At 36.6% G+C, this 15,648-nt stretch overlaps 1 pseudogene; it reads right to left on the bottom strand.

Moving 5' to 3' along the window:
* Positions 1 to 1,218: 1,218 nt before the first annotated feature.
* LOC140614385 (small nuclear ribonucleoprotein G pseudogene) lies at positions 1,219 to 1,415 on the bottom strand (annotated as a pseudogene).
* Positions 1,416 to 15,648: the final 14,233 nt, after the last annotated feature.

Below are 15,648 nucleotides of genomic sequence, written 5' to 3'. Positions count from 1 at the left end.
ATTCATTCTTTCCTTCTCCCAATTGATGGCTCCAGGTACTCCTTGACTTGGGGCTGCTTAACTCCAGTCTCTTCCTCTATCTGCAATATGACCTCTCTAATGTCTCAGTCTTTCTCTCTCAGTGTCTCAGGATCTCAGTCTCTGTGGCAGTGTGTTTCTTCTCAGTCAGTCTCTGTCTCTCCCACTCTGTCTCAGGTCTCTCTCTCTCTCTCTCCTTCTCTCTCTGTGTCTCTGTCTCTTTCCCCTTGTGTCTATCTCTCTCCCCTTATGTCTCTCCATGTCTCTATCTCTCCCTGTCTCTGTCTCCCTCTCTGTCTCTGTCTCTCTGTCTGTGTCTCTATCTTTCTTTCTGTCTCTGTCTCCCTGTCTTCATCTCTCTCTCTCTCTCCATTTCTCTTTCTCTCTGTCTCCATCTTTCTCTGTTTCCATCTCCGTGTGTATGTGTCTTTCTGCTTGCTCTTTCTCTGTCTCTGTGTATTTTTCTCTGTATGTTTTCCTGTCTCTGTCTCTCTCTGTCTCTTGCTCTGCCTCTGCCTGTCTACCAAACTGAAATGAGTATTCTTCTAGTTCCATTTTAGACCAAGATAGCAAGAACAGAGTTAGTACTGACTTTCTCCTCTTTTGTTTAAAATACCATGAAAATCACATTTAGTTATTTAACATTTATTTTTATAACCCATACTAAAAAAAAGGGATTTAAAAAATAAGCCTTCTGATAGTTAACCTCTGAAGAAAATAACAATGATACTATAAATTACAAATATTTTCATAGGATAAATAAATCACATTATCAAATAGGGCCAAAAAGAGAGATCTAAAGATTGTTTGATATAGTTTTCTAGGAATCCAGGAAATTTTTTTTTTACTATTACAAAAAAAGTAAAAAATTGGCATTTTTTGACTTTTATTTAACAGAAAAATTCAATATGAAAATACACATGACCTGATTTTTATATTTTAGTGAAACAGGAGCTATGGAGAGGGGATATGTTGAAGCAATTCATTTCTTCTATGAACACCCCTATTGTTTTTACTCATTCCAAAGGCTTCTAGGGATGCCTGGGTGGCCCAGTGGTTGAGCATCTGCCTTTGCCTCAGGTCGTGATCCCAGGGTCCTGGGATCGAGTCCCACATCAGGCTCCTGGTGGGGAGCCTGTTTCTCCCTCTACCTATGTCTCTGCCATTCTCTGTGTCTCTCATGAATAAATAAATAAAATCTTAAAAAAAAAAAAAAAGCAAGGCTTCTAACGTGATGATACTATTTCCTCGTATTACCACCATTCCAATATTGTTCTGTTGCCTATTAGTTGCCATCTCTACACATTCATCTATCACAAGATTCATAGATCGAACTCCCACAATATTCCTTAGACATGTCTGCCACCATTTAATTTCAATAATAATTTCTTGTTCATAAATTTTTTTCAACTCAAGAAAGTAAACTTTGCTCATAGTGTCTACTCAGCCAGGAACATCTCTTTTTATAAAGGATTCAGATCCTAAATTCTTACCTAGACTCTATATGGAATGATAGATGCCACACGTGGATTAATTATTTCTGCCTCTGTGTAATACACTGGCATACAGCTTTCCATGTTTTATTCAATAAATGAATCCAATCCCCTTTTTTCTCCAGGCATAATTCATGATTGAGCACCATCTTCTCTTCCAACCTAAATTAATGTGAAACTAGTGATAGCTTTGCTTATGAATATCGGTACTTAATCTGTTCTACATGGCAAATAGTTTAATCTGTAATATCACTTTATGGATTTTGTCTTTTTATATTACCCTAGTTAAATTACCATATTAACATAAGTGTGTAACTAAAGATACTCTAAGGATGTAAACAAAATAATCCCTGAGAAAAATATGTGCTGTCATTATGAACCAAGCGTCTGCCTTCTGAAGAGGTTATTTATAACAATGCACAGAATGAGTGAAGTATGATGAACAAGGAAATAATACCACAGTTGATTTACTGGAAGGAAAATATGCAGCAGTCCATGTGTAGTGAGTGAGTCCCAAGACTTTCTGATACTATTTCCTCCCCAGAAAAGTCGTATAAGCCCAGAGGCTGGAACCTTGAAACTACTCTGGAGCCATGGGATAAGAATATCTAATAGAGATGGAGAATCTGTACTCTTTTTCTTCACTTAATTCTGATGCATGACCTACTGACAAAATTTGGAGAAATCAGTGTACCAAACCATTAGCAAAGGTTTTCTGAAGAGGTCCGCCAAGTTGATATTTTAGACTTTGGGAGCCTAATGATCTCTCTTGAAACTATTCAACTCCGGCATGAAAGCAGGCCTAGACAATATGTAAACAAACAGTTGTGGCTGTGTTCCAGTGAAACTATATTTATGGACACTGCAATTTAAATTTCATCTAACTTTCACATATCATGAAATATTCTCCATTTGATTTCTCAGCCATTTAAAAATATAAAATCCATTCTTAGCTCTCAGGCTGAACAAAAATAAGTGGGAGGCAGGATTTGTCCCGATTTGCTGAACCCTATGTGAAATTACCAACGGCGTCAATATTTCCTTCATGAGTAATGATTATAGCTTAGTTTATATTGCTTCAGACGTGCTGGAAGAACTAAGAATTGATTATGACTTTTCTTTCCTTTTTTGAGTTAATATGGTTTAAATCTCAAAAGCCTATGTAACTTGAAAGTTGAGGATAGGAAAGATTGAAATCCATCTGTTTACATAAGCAGCATGGCATATCACGGCATTATCGGAATTCTTTGCATTACAAATAAGTGGTGTTTTGTACCTAAGTTAATTAGTTTGAGACTCATAAGTGACAAAATTAAAAGAGAATTCTGTCCAGCTCTCCATTTTATTTGTGTAGTTGTAGTTACTGCATGATATATGATGGTCCATTTAATGTAATGTAACTCTAAATGGTGTTGGTTTAATTTGAGTAGCTTTTTAATTAAAGCAAACCAACATTTTCTGCTTCATTGCCTAATGGTATAGGCATAGTTAGGAATGAGGATAATGCATGAATATGAAAATATGGATAATCTAGAGATGATTATTCAAGATAACTTCTCCCATTTATTTTCTCTTAATGAAGTACAAATAGGGTTCTTTAATTGTTCTGTTAAAATACAGCGTAGGGCTTCTGCTGCCTCTCTCTTTATGCCAGTGTAGGTAAATTTAGGTTATAATATTTCACTTTGAGGGAAGGGACTCAAACCACCAAATGTAATCTAACTGCATTAAATGATCTAGATAAATAACAAAGACAGATAAGTAGGGAGCTTCTAATTATTGAGGAGCTACTTGGCTTTTGTTAACAGAATTCATATGACTGAATTCAAAAATTCATTCAACAAGCACTTATTGACAGTCTAATGTGATTTGGACAGGCTGTAACATTAAGTAATACAGATAAGCCTTACCTTCACAGACCTCCCAGTCTAGTGGAAAAAAACAGATAGAAATTAAATATCTAGTTTACCATATGGTGATAATAAGATAACCGGGGGAAGGGACTATGATATATAGCAATAATGACTACTTTTAATGGATGGTCCAGAAATAAACTGTAGAGGTGATATTTGAACATAAAGAACTAAGTGTATGAGAAAATAAGCCACATGGATAAAACAGAGAATGGTAAACAAAAAGGCCCAGAGATGTGCTAGGAATGTTCCAGAACAGCAAGGAGATCAATGTGAATGGAGAAGGGGGGGGGGGGGGAGGTACTCCATAAAGACAAGTTTTTTTTCTGTTTTGTTCAATAATGGATCCTTTGAGACACTGTCTAGCACATAGTAGGTACCAAATAAGTATTTGTGGAATGAAAGGATTAATAAACAAATGTTTAAGAACAGAGAAAAAGAAAGGGGTATAGATCACATAGAGCCTTATAAGTCACTGTCACAACTTTGGATTTTACTAAAGTAAGAACAGCAGCCATTGAAAGTCTCCAAGCAGAGAAATATTACGATCTTTTTTGGATCTTTAAAGGATCACTAGATTTACAATAGATAAGACTACAGGTAGGAAGGCCTGAGCATGAAGAACAGGAAGAAGGCTATTTCAATAATAAACAACATTTGACATAGAATCAGCAGACTCTGCACAACAATTAAGGTTTGAATTACAGGAATGTATAAAACTGGTGGGATGTTATACATTAAGCATGGTGTCAAACTAAGCTATATAGTAATGAACTAGGGCTAGCCGTGTATTCCGACTACATTTTCATGGGAATCAGAGTATAGCTGATGATCTGAGCTTCAGTGTTATAAACCTAGATTCTTTTGATCAGTTCCCACATGGTAATCAGTCTCTTGAACTTATGTCAACTTGAACTTGTGACAACTTATGTCACAGAGAAGACTATAGACATATGCTAAAAAACAATACAGGTTATTGGCATCAACAGACCTGATAAAGGGGTAGGCCAACCAGATGGCCTCCAACGTGCCAATTTATAAAGGCTACAAAAAGCATTACTATAATTGTATCAAGATTGAAAGAACTGTTTTTATCTAGAATCCTCTCAGAAACACTAGCCTCAAAAGATATCTCAAAAGAACAATGTCCTCAAGATTCATAGTCTTGTGTAATCAACTACTCTCTCTTTGTATCTGGGCTGGTCCTATAACTTATGTCTTACCAATAGATGCGGTGGAAGTGACACTGAATGACTTCGGGAGCCAGGTCAGAAGACATCTATTTGCCATCTTATCTTGAAACATGCATTCTGGGGAAGCCATCAACTGTGTAAAAAATCCATCTCCCCTGCTTAGAAAACACGTGGAGGGGCTTTACAGACACTCCTTCAAGGCAGGAGGCTTATTTTGGACTTTCTAAACCAGACTAGCTACTAGCTGAATACCACCAGGTGACTCTAGATGAGAGTCACTCTATCAAATCCTGCCTAAATTCCTGACCTGCAAAAATCATGAAAAAAAAAAGTGGTTGCTCTTTTAAGCCACTAAGTTTTGAGGTAGTTTGTTATACAACACCAGTTAACCAGAACAATAGTGTGTGTGTGATTGGCAGCAACAACTTAAGAAACCACTTGTATAGAAGCAATATATCCCTATGAGGCTTAACCAAATAGTCACTGAGGATTATTAAGCATTAATAAGAGTTGCAGTGGGATCCCTGGGTGGCACAGCAGTTTAGCGCCTGCCTTTGGCCCAGGGCTCAATCCTGGAGACCGGGGATCGAATCCCACGTCGGGTCCCAAAGCATGGAGCCTGCTTCTCCCTCTGTCTAGGTCTCTGCCTCTCTCTCTCTCTCTCTCTCTCTGTGTGACTATCATAAATAAATAAAAAATTTAAAAAAAATAAGAGTTGCAGTTACATAGGGGTACGGTACACATCCTTGGAGCAAGACATTTTAGTTGTTGAGAGCAGAGAAGAGACATTGCTACCAGTGGTCTCTGTCCATCCTTATTACAGAGCACAAGGAGCCCACATCTAATCTGGGCATTGGCCACTGCTTCTCTAGTCAGGAAACCCATTTGGAAGAAAAACAAATCATATATCAGAATGTTGCTCTTTGAAAAATTGATTGGCACACAGAGAGCAGATATCCTTATTGCAATAATTCTTCGATTTTGTTATTTGAAATACAAACTAGATGTTAGAGATGGAAACTAGATGTTTGAAATTCCTCAAAGGACAAAATTTCAACTTCTTTTTAACAAAGGCTTATATTGTGTTTTTCTGATTGGCTCAGGATGGAAAATACCAAGCCATGGCTGTTATTACCATGTTTCTTAAAACTTTATGTACTTCCATTCTTAGTGAGGGAAAAATATCACTATATGATGTTATTTGACTACTATCCTCTAATATTTCAAGGAGCAGGCTTATTTTATGATTTTCTAAGCCCCCTTCAAGACACTCCTCAGCAAAACTAGTTAGGCTTCACTTTATTCTCACTTATGAAATTCAGTATATAGATAACCTATTAGTGTGTAGTATCATTTAGCTTGGAAAATACTGTTTTCGAAGACTTTTTTTTTTTTTTAAAGGATTTTCAATTTTTATTTATTTATGATAGCCACACACAGAGAGAGAGAGAGAGAGGCAGAGACACAGGCAGAGGGAGAAGCAGGCTCCATGCACCGGGAGCCCGATGTGGGATTCGATCCTGGGTCTCCAGGATCGCGCCCTGGGCCAAAGGTAGGCGCCAAACCACTGCGCCACCCAGGGATCCATGTTTTCGAAGACTTATAACTAAAGAAATTCATTCAGTCTTTGGTATGATTCATGACAACAGTAATAGTTAACAATAGCCAACTTTTAAGAACTGTTCATTTATGGTAAGTACTATACTAAATAAGTCTTATAAATGTCATATAAATACTGTGAGGTAGATATAATTTACATTTTATGTATTAGAAAGCTAAATTTAGAAAGTTTTAAATTATTTACTCAGGCAGAAGTGCCTGATTGCTAGGTGTTTCTAAAACATTATATTATACATGGTTACAATAAGGCTAGACCTGCCTGCAAGAGTTTATAAAGATAAACTTTGGCTTCTAAGAGGATAAATTCTCTTTTACTTTAAAACTTCATCTCAGTCTTCAAAATATAAAAGAACACATTTGTATGATTTGTTTATCATCAACACTGGAAAACCATGGAAGTATTAATTTGGCATTAGATTACCATCATATAATCCCATATGTAATTGAAAAAGAATTGCTAGCGATCAAAGCCACAGAAGAGTTCACCCTCAGGAAAGCATTAACTGAACTATTATACTCTTGAAATAAGTGTGAGAAAAACAGTAAAGTCTTAAAAAACATCCAACCCATGTCATGTGTGATTCTGGCAGGCTTGTCTTCATTTATTTGGCCTTAAGGATTTTCACAATATTGATAATATGCCCACAAAAATGGGAAAAATAGCCATGATTGAAAATATGGATCTTATTTAAACACATAAAAATTCCAATTGCAACACCCAGAATTCTGGGTGTTTTCTCTTTTTCTTTTTCTTTTTTCTTTTTTTTTTTTTTTTTTGGTGGCCAAAAAACATAAATTTATTTAATGTGAAAACTGGTAAAGTTGGGCGTTCCCATTTAAAGGGTGTTGAGCTATCCCCTTGGACTTCCAACTAAAATATCTTTGATGTTAGGAAAGCTCACAATAATGCTGAAAATCAACACAAATGATTTAAGGTCAGAATCTAGAAGGAGTTTCTATTAAGCTGATGAAACCAGATGGAGAAAAACCAGAGTGAGACCTACTGATGCTTTGCCCCATGAAAAAGAACATCCCTTCTTGCTTAAAAGAATGGAGTAAATATTTCATTCCTTTTCTACTTTCCCCAACTGGACCTGGGCAATAAAGAAAATGAGCAACTTTCTCCTGCATGATTCTACCTTTCTGGGTTTCCAAAGGAATACTCCTCAAGCATCTTTTTACAATCATATCAAAACTATAACTGCCAGAATATAGTAGGATGGGAAGAAGGTGTTCAGCTTAGTGGAGAGTTCTGGCTAGACTGGTAGTGGTGGCTTTTACCTCTAGTCTTGAAAAACAAAGGGCTACATGAGGAAGATCCTGGAAGCACTGTGTTATGGACTGAATGGTATATCCCAAAATTCCTATGTTGAAGCCCTAATCTCCACTGTCACTGTATTTGGAGATAGGGTCTTTATGGAGGTTATTAAGGTTTTCTGAGGTCCTAAAAGTAGAGCTGTGATCTAATGGGATTAGTGTTAGAAGAAACAGCATAGAGCTCAGCCTCCCTTGCTTGCTCTTGTGCAATCTCTTTCTCCCTACCATATGAGGACACACTGAGAAGGTAGCTGTTTGCAGGCCAAGAAGAGAGCTTTCATCAGAAATTCAATCAGTGAGTACCTTGGTCTTGAACTTATAGCCTCCAGAACTGTAAGAAAACAAACTTTTGTTCTTATGGCACCCAGCCTATAGTTTCCTGTTATGGCAGCTGAAGAAGACTAGACACACTATTATAAAAGGGACTGCCTTTTGTCATGTGTCTGTCACTTTAGCCCTACAGAGAACCAGGCAGTGATGGCAGGAACTGACTCCAGCTGATTGCTCTAAGTAAATCTCCTTTATGTTAAGAATTATAAAAAACTTGATTAGTTACTCAAAAGAACACCACAACAAATAAGGAGTACAGCCATGTTCATGATATGAAATGCAATATTGTCAGGATATCAGTTCAAGGCCTTCCACGTGGGACAATAAGATTTTCTATAGTTCAACAAGCTTTTTTGAAAACTTATGAAGCATAGCAAAAGAAGATACTCACAAAGAACATTTGGAAGGGAAAAAAATTAGGAGGGGAAATAAATTTGGAGAACTTACTCTCACAACACTAAGATTTGGTATAGAACTTGTAAGTAAGACCAAATTATGTCATGCAAAGATAGGCAAGTAGACCTAAGTAGGAAGACCAGAATGAATATAACATGTATGGAAACTTGTTATATAATAGTTGATATTTCAGCTCAGAAGGGAGAAAAATAGAGATTGGTTCTGTGGAGGAAAAATATAAAATTTGATCCCTATCTCACACCATACATAAAAATCAATTCCAGATAGATTCATGATTTTTATGTAAAAGGCAAAATTTCAAAATGTATAGAGTCAATATAGGAGAGTACCTTTATGACATCCAAGATTAATAAATCATAAAACAAATTAAATGTAGGCCTAAGTAGATACATTAATATCAGACAAAATAAATATCAAGATGTAAAAGCTAAATAGCAACAATATATTATGGGAAAAGGAAAAGCATATCAAAAGAGGTAAAAGATGTTCATGGACAAAGGCGCCTAAGAATATGGAATCAAAAAATGCAAAACTGAGAGGAATACAGTAAAAAACAGATACATTAACAATTAGAATTGAAGTTTTCAACATATCTCTTTCAGAATCAAATCAGTTAAGCATAGCAAATATTTTAAAAAGTTAAAATATCCAAACTAACATGTGGATCTATATGGAAATTGACACCCAATAAGAGAACATATATTTTCTTGGAATAAAGAAAATTAATTGCCTGGAATTCCACAATGAGACTCTCAATAATTTTTCATGATTACTATTCATGAGAGACAGAGAGAGAGAGAGAAATACAGATGTAGACAGAGGGAGAAGCAAGCTCCCCACAGTGAGCCTGATGTGGGACTCCATCCCAGGACTCCAAGATCACGACCTCAGCCAAAGGCAGACACACAACCACTGAGTCACTGAGGTGCCCTGAGAATTTCAATAAATTTTTAAAAATTACATCATACTTATTATATTATCTGTTAAGAAAAACAGAAAATCAATAACAATAAGTTTAAAAGCTGTATACGTATAGAAACTAAATTACTTATTACTGAGTAACCTCTCTACCAAAGGAGGAAAAAACATAAGGGAAATCTAAAAACATTAAGAAAAACTGTGTAAACATTTTATTAAAAAATTTAGGCCAGAGCTAAATGATACTCAGTAGGAAATTTATAGATTTAAACGCATACAACAAAAAAAAACAAAAAAAAAAAAGGAAAAAAATGGACAATGAAGGAAGATGGGTAAAGAGTAATAGAGAAAATCCAAAGAGACAAAAGAAAGGAAGGGAATACTAAAGATAAATAAAATAAAGAAATAAAACACAGAGAAACAATAAAGAAGATTAATAAAATCAAAATCTAGAATTTTGAAAACCTTAATGAGACAAAATGCTGACAAAAGATAATCAAATGACATCTTCATTTATGATCCAAAGTTAATTAAAGAGATAATAGATGATATAACAGAATCTTCTAGCTAATATAATCAACAATGTTATAAAAAAATAAAGTATGAGCAAGATTAATCCCAGTAATTCAAGAAATATCAGGAAATCTATCCACACAATATACCATCTTAAGAAATTAAAGAAGGAAAAGTGTATGATTATTTCAACACATGCTGCAAAAATAATGGTAAAAGTACATCGTCAACCTTTTACTAAAACACTCAGAAGGAGCACCTGGGTGGCTCAGTCAGTTAAGTGTCTGCCTTCAGTTCAGGTCATGGTCCCAGGGTCCTAGGATCAAGCCTGCACTGGGCTCCCTGCTCAGTGGCCAGCCTGCTTCTCCCTTTCCTTCTGCCATACTCCCCACTTGTGCTATGGCTCTATCTCTCTGTCAAATAATAAAATCTTAAAACACACACACACTCCAAAAACTAGAAATAAAAATTCCCTAAATTTGTGAACAACTATAGATCTAAAAGAACTGTAACAAACATTGTACCAAAATGGAAAAACCTCAGACACATTCCAATTAAAATTGTAATAAAAAAAAGAACGCTACTATTACCACCACCATCCAACTTAAGACTTAAAGTCTTTTCCGGTGTTATATGCTAGGCAAAAGAAATGAGGTATAAGCCTTTCTTTCCAGATATAATTATCTCTAATAAAAGCACAAAAGAATCAATAAAGATTAAAATTAATAACACAGCATAGCCAGTTGGCATATATAGTTATTCCTCTACTTCAGCAATAACCAAATAGATAAAAAGATATTGATTATAGGAATATAAGGAAAAATAAGATGCCACTCAAAGTATCAATTAAAAATATAAAATATCTATCAGGACCAAACAGGGGACTATAAACCATTTTTAGTTTTTAAAATGGAATTAAAGCTGTGAATTAGGGGATCCCTGGGTGGCGCAGTGGTTTAGCACCTGCCTTTGGCCTGGGGCGTGATCCTGGAGACCCAGGATCGAATCCCACGTCGGGCTCCCGGTGCATGGAGCCTGCTTCTCCCTCTGCCTGTGTCTCTGCCTCTCTCTCTCTCTCTCTCTCTCTCTCTCTCTATCATAAATAAATAAAAAAATTAAAAAAAAAAAAGCTGTGAATTAGTTTCAAAAGTGAAAGAAAAGCTAAAAAGCAAGATAGGCTAGTGAGCCAACCCAGAGATTAGCAACAGAAAGAACCCATTCCCACCGCTGAGTAGGAAAAAGTGTTGTGGCTGGAGCCCAGGAGCTAGGCTTACCAACGAGTAGCTGGAACCATGGTGGGCCTAACAGGAACTGAAGCTGTGAAGGAGACAGAAAGGAAATCCCTGTGGCCTTTCTCTTCTTGCTGCCCTCTAATCTCCCACAACTGGTTTCAATTAAACCAACCAAGCAGGAAGCAGCTGACATGGAAGTAAGGGAAAAAGCACAGCTTATCTATTTAAGATTGCAGCTCCTTCAGGTGGATCCACTTCCACAACACTTCCTTCCCGGTTTTACTAAAAGCTTCCTCTGATGGATTCATCAGGCCTAGGGACATTATAGGCTTCTAGCTATTGTTCATACCTAACTCTTCACATCTTTCATTTCCCTTACCCTTCCTATGAGTCTATAAATAGTCCCTTTATTGAACTTTTCAGTTAAATCTTCTGAGGCTCCATTGGCTTCCTGACTTATAAATACCAAGTGAGAAACCTTAACTGTTATCACATACAACAGGACCAAAACAAACAAAAAACAAAACAAAAACAACCAGAAATTCACTGAACTATGTTCACAAACTGTGTTTTCTTCTGGAGTCATCTTCCATTGTCAGAAAAGCAAAATTTCAGACTGTAGATTAATAAGGAGAAGATTCTTTCCTAAAATTTGAAATAAGATGTAATTCAGTTTATTAAACACACAACTCTCTTTTCAAAACTTCTTCCTCCAGTCAGGAAAGTACTTCAACACCAGTTTGACACCTGTTTCCCTAAGGAAAGGTCAAAGAACTCTGAAAGCAACCAAAAAATAAAATTTTTGTCCTTTGTAGAACATATCGTACAAGTGCTTCTAATCACTCATTTCCAACAACTGTCGAACAGGAGTCCTGTTTAACTTTTTTAGCTATTTTCATCTTTTTTTATATTCTTTGATTTTGAACTTTTAAAAATGAATAATTTAGAGAGAACTGAAATTGTCATCTATGAATTTTATCATTCCTTCTTTGGATAACTATGGTATTATGACTTAAACGCATTAATATTAAATATCCTCATTCATTATAGATATTTTCAATTACTGAACAAATTCCTTGGAAGAGTAAAAAGAGTTATGTGTTAATTTCTTAGAAAAAGAGGTTGTGAATTAAACATTTTATATGTAAGAAAAATAATCCAAACCCACCAATACTAAAGACATGTATCACTTTTAAGAATACAGTTTTACTTCTATTCTTCAAATACCTCTACCTTTGCTCTAAAGACCCTGCCACCAATCTAATCAGAGCCTCTTTTCTGAAACAGTTTTTCCTCCCTCTCTCATTGGCTAATAAATAAAATGCTGCTATACTGACTGTCAATTTATAAAAAATGAAATGAATTTCATAAAGATTGGTGGTATATGTTCAGGCTACTTTGGGTAGAAATTTCACTGTTTCTCCTCTTGGTGAGATTTCAAGCCATTTGGGTCATAAAAGAGACAGGAAAGCTCCCTGGGTCCCTGAGAGGTCTCTAATTTCCCTGGAAGAATACTCTCAAAGCCCTTTTACAGTGAAAAAGAGAAAGTGGGTGATTAAAAACCACCTAATGCAACAATCTATATTGCATACTTTAAAAATATCTAAACTCAGAGCCTTCTCTTCATCACAAGCTGTATTTTCATGGCAGTAGTTAACAGAGCTAAACTTAAAAAAAAAATCTGTGAAAGAATTCAACCTTGAAAGCTACTATTTATCATTAGGATTAATAACTTATCCAGAGTTGTGTCTTAGGATGTTTCATCATTTTTCCTCTAGGAAGGAAAATAAGAGTTCTAATTTGAGTTCAAGGATTCCAAGGAACTCCTTCAACTGGCTGTGCTAGTTCTAGGATAGAGGAAGAATTTAGGGTTATTTCCCATTTTACTAGAAATTTGTTGGTTTTATTGTGTGTAGAATATCCTATTAAATGCTCTAAAAAGACAGAAAAGCAAATATTTGGAGCAAGGTATGTCCATGAATGGTTCTACATCTTGTTGATGTTTTTAAGGAACATCATAGCCTCATTGCAGGGAATCACACCCACAGTAGAGCCTTACAGATCTGGCCCCATCTGTATAAGCAAACTGACAATTTTTCATTAATTCTATAATTGCGGCAAGTCTCATATATTGTAGAAAATTAATGTTACACAATTGAATTTTAAATACATCTTTAACAATATTTGTTTCACGAAGCTGTTTCCTAGTGTTTCTCAGCAGAAAAGTCAGCAGGGATAATTTTTTTTATTCCCTCATAATAAGCCAAATAATTAAATAAGTATCTAAGTTCAACACCATATGCTTCTGTGGCTAATAATCAATTAACAAGTAAAGATAAGAGAAGTATTCCCATGTGCCTTCTTCATTCCCAGAGTCATTTTGAGAAGCTTGCGGGGTGCAAGAGGCAGGGGGCGGGCGTGGCGAAGCTGAAGCTGAGTCTGTTAAAGACCTTAATAATTTCTAGTGATTAGTAATTTTCATCATTATCATGTGTCTTTTAGAAATATGAGTGGAAATTAAGGGAATTAAGCCAGCAAGTATTGACTTCTATTCTAGAAGATTGCTACTGAAAAAGTGGGAGACAAAGGAAGAACTCAAAGTGGTAAACATAGTCATAAGAACATATTATCTAAATTTCCTGGAGAAACAAAATTTGGGTTTGAATTAGGCTTAGAATGGGGTTCTTCCATGATGGCACTAATGACATGTGGGGCTAGGTAATTTTTTTTTTTTTCATTATGGGAGCATGCCTTGTGCACTGTAGTATGTTGAGCAGCAAACCTGACTCTATTCAATAAAAGACAATAGATCCTCTCTCACCAGTTGCAACAACCAAAAATATCTCCAGAAATTGCTAAATATCCCCTGGGAGAATAAATTGTTCCCAATTGAGAACCTCTGGTTTGGAAAAAGGAATATTTCCTTAGAGACAGGAGTAGGTGAGTTTGAGAAATTGACCATGTAAGAAAGGTAAGTGATGCAGTAGGGTTTTAAACTTGCAGATGGAATCAAAGGCACCTATGTAGGAGCTCATATTGGAGAGGAAAAAAAGAAACAACAATAGAAGGGAAAGAATGGGAGAATAGATGAAGAGGTATTAGGAAGGAGAGGAGGCAAGGATAAAATTCTTTATTTGAGAAAAGTAGACAAAGGGAACTGAGGTGAGAAATAGGAGTTCAGACTGGAATAGTCCCCACTGGAAATAAGTAGGGGGTAAACTAATTGTCAAATGGGCCATGTTTCTATGAGGACACTGAGGCTTTATGCACAGAAGAGGTCAATCAGAAAAGCCAACTGACTGCCTCCTGGAATATTCAGCCAATCATAATTGTCATCTTACCTTCTCCAGGAAAGCTCAGCTTCCAGAAGTGACAGCTGAAAGAACTGATTTTGTTATTCACCAAAAATTGGGAATTAGCAAGGCCCGCAGGCAGAAAGTCAAATGAGGGAGTATTTTTGTGTAGCTATCAAAAGCATTAATTATAATAATTCATCAGAGAAGCAGCAAAATGAGAAATAAGGGAAAGAAGGTTTTTCAGTGAGAGAGAAGAAAAGGTTCTATAAGATTAACAGTGACAGAGATGAATGGAAGTTGTGGTCCAAGAGCAGAATTTCAGAGCTAGAAATCCATACTAGCTCCAGATGAAATGAAGAGCCAGAGAAGTTGTTGAAAATGAGGAGGATGACAAAATTATAGAGTCAATATATTGGAAAAGTCATAACACAGATACTGAAATAATGAAGAAAAGGGTAAAAAAGAAGGATAGAAAAATACAGCAAGAAAACAGGAATATAGGGGCACCTGGCCAGTTCAGTCAGTTAAGCATCGGACTCTTGATTTCAGCTCAGGTCATGATCTCAGGGTAATGAGATTGAGCTGCATGTGAGGCCCTGCCTGACTATGAAGCCTGCTTAACATTCTCTCTTCTTCCTCTGCCCCTCTCCTGCTCATTCTCTCTCTCTCTCTCTTTTAAAGAAGAAATTGAGAGAGAAAGAAAGAGAAAGAGAGAGAGAGGAAACAAAAATATAAATAATGTTAATTAAAACAATCTCCTTGGGGCAGCTGGGTGGCTCAGTCAGTTAAGCAGCAGATTCTTCCTTTCAGCTCAGGTCTTTCTTTTTTTTTTTTTTTTTAATTTTTATCTATTTATGATAGTCACACAGAGAGAGAGAGAGGCAGAGACACAGGCAGAGGGAGAAGCAGGCTCCATGTACCGGGAGCCCGATGTGGGATTCGATCCCAGGTCTCCAGGATCGCGCCCTGGGCCAAAGGCAGGCACCAAACCACTGCGCCACCCAGGGATCCCTCAGCTCAGGTCTTGATCTCAAAGTCATGGAATCAGGCCCTGCATTGTTGTTGGGCCCTGCGCTCAGCCAGGGAGTCTGCTTCAGGATTCTCTCTCTCCCTCTGCCCCCACCACTAACTCCTGTGCATGTGCTCGCTCGCTCTCTCTCTCTCTTTCTCTCAAATAAATAAATAAATGAATCCAGGGGCACCTGGGTGGCTCAGTCAGTAAGTGTGGGACTTTTGGTTTCCACTCAGGTCATGATCTCCCCATTGGGAGATCAGCCTCACATCTAGTTCCACATGCAGTGAGGAGCCTCCGCACCACCACCCCCGCCCCTCTCCCCATTTGTCCTGTTTTCTCTCTCTCTGAAATAAATAAATAAATCTTTAAAAAA

Source organism: Canis lupus, chromosome 22 (assembly GCF_048164855.1).
Source record: "Canis lupus baileyi chromosome 22, mCanLup2.hap1, whole genome shotgun sequence".
NCBI lineage: Eukaryota > Metazoa > Chordata > Mammalia > Carnivora > Canidae > Canis > Canis lupus.
The sequence above is the reverse complement of the archived record's forward strand: the minus strand, read 5'-3'. Positions and strand labels throughout refer to the sequence as shown.